The following is a 2,458-nucleotide window of genomic DNA, read 5'->3' as shown; positions in this document are numbered from 1 at the left end:
CTCCAAAACTATAAGAAATAAATTGTATTTCTTTACAAATTACCGAGTTTCAGATATTCTGTTATAAGCAGAAAACAGACTAATACAGGATCTAGGGCTGTTTCTGACTTTTATTAGCTTTTTGATTTGAGCACATGTATTTACTTAAGAGCAACTCATTTCTCTCTCCTGAAAAAACAAGATACTAGCACTTCCCTTGCTAATTCATTATAAGAAGTGAATAAGTAGCATATATAAATTACCTTGGTCAAACAATGCAAGCTCATTATTACATGACAGTCCTCCCAGTTTCTTCCCTCTCCTCTTATGTCCTTCAGGGTAGAGGCACTTTTGGTGCTTTGTCAGTGAAAAGCTACACAACTACACCAGTTGTCTAGTAAGGCAAATTGTAACTAGAGCCAAAATGTTTCATTGTTTTAGTTATACTAAGTTTCCATTTATATTGTCAGGGCTAGGGCTCAGACCCTTCAAATTCACTCTACAGACTGGGTCACCAGACCCCTCACATGCAAGTCCACGCTAGGTAATTGGGAAAGATCCCAGGAGCTGTGGGCAGATGACACAAGCTCAGTCCTCAGCAGCAGCAGCTGCTTACAGCAATGGCAGTGGCAGCCTTTCAGGGAATCCCGGGGGCACTGGCAGGAGTGGCATCTAGGGGACAGGGGCCCTGTGGATCAGAGCCACTCATCCTTTATACTTAAGTCCATAACCCAGGACACCTGGGTGCACATGCACAATTACATTAACAATAACCAAGGAACACCTGGGCACATGTGCATATTTACATCAAATGATCAGCAAGATTCTGAATATCTGAGGGGACCTGACCATTTTCCTGTATTTCACCAACAGTCAGTATTTGATTGCATGAGCAGATAACTGAGAATAAGAGGTTCTATGCTTTATAAGCCTCTACAAAATCAGGAAGAGAAGACCTCAGTTTCAGTTAGTGACATCGACTGAGCCATCATTGACTCACTTAAATGTTTATCTAGCCCTCCTTATATGCCAACTAGTAGTTGAGCAATGCGACAGTCAAATCCTAAGAGTATTACCACTTTCCATTTCCAGGGGGGTTGGAGAAGCTATGCAGAAAGGAATTGGGATCTAGATAAAGAAGGCCCATGAGAGGGAACAGAGAAGAGTAGCCATGGAGACCACAGTCATACTGAATCCTGGAAGATGCTGAAGCCTTTTCTTATAGTCTAGCACCTTCTTGCTATGAGCCCTGGCTAGAGGCCTTGCCTGTGATATGTCACAGACACAGCAATAAGAACCCTGCTCATGATTTAACTCTGAGCCAGGACATGCCTTTCAGCTCTGGAAGCTTGAACAGAGCAGATAACTTCTGGGAAAGTCTCTCCCTCATTATATGTGTGGGTAAAATTGTGTCCATTCTTCCTATAAAGGAGGGCATGAAACGACCAGCAAAGTGATTATGTAATTACATCTTTACAAAATCTTTTGTTCTGTAATGCAACAATTTTTCTTTCTTCATCTTTTTAAGTGAGTTGCCAAACAACAGCATATTTTCAACACAGAAAGCCAAATCATGATTTGGAATGCCTGTATTCATGAGAAAAATAAATCTTTGGTATGAAGAATTACGTTTAATTCTTCTGTAATTTGCAAAATAAGGAAGATGTGGTTATTTAATTTGATTTGTTCCTTTGTGTTTGTAAAACTGTGCTCTAGTCTGAAACATCTGTGGTGCCTAATGCATTTATAGCTGATGTGGAGGGCTGGGATGTTTATTAATGTTAGAGATTTGAAAGAAAAGAGCAGTAGTTATTCTATACTATATTATTTAATATAATTAGGAACTTTGCAATTACAAAGCTCCTGCAATCTACAGAACACAAAGGGAGTCTGAAGGCTGTAAGGTCATCTGCTATGTTCCATGGTGGTGACAGTTCTGAACCAGCACATTAAAAGCAATAGCAAGTGGTGATGTATTCATGGAGCCATCCTCCCTTAATACATGTATATGGGTCAAGCGCATATAACATATTGTATCTTTCGTGAGATGCAGTAAAAATCCTCATTAGTAGGAGTTATGCTGTGTTGGAGCTAGATTGAAATGTAACTGATAGGAAAGTCAGGTTTTCTGATCAAATAATGTAAATATATTTTCAGTGGAGAGCTTTACACTTCTTAGAGAACCAAATATTTTATATAATCAAAAGTATTATTTTTTATAAAATAAAAATTATAGTTATTAGACTATTTTACGATTAATAAACTAAAAGAGACACACTAAAATGACCTTTATTCAGTGTATATTAACATAATCCACTGACAACCAGACAAATAAGACTAAGCATCTTCTGTTTTAACCACTAGGCAAGGCTTTTATATTCCTGACATTATTTAAGGTAGTCTTAAATATTAAGTAATTGAATGTAGTAAAATCTGACATGCTTTTGATAGCTATCCTTTACAATTTTCTTGAAATGAT

This window comes from Galeopterus variegatus, unplaced genomic scaffold (assembly GCF_000696425.1).
Source record: "Galeopterus variegatus unplaced genomic scaffold, G_variegatus-3.0.2 Scaffold1105, whole genome shotgun sequence".
Classification (NCBI taxonomy): Eukaryota; Metazoa; Chordata; class Mammalia; order Dermoptera; family Cynocephalidae; genus Galeopterus; species Galeopterus variegatus.
This window is presented reverse-complemented; position numbering follows the sequence as displayed.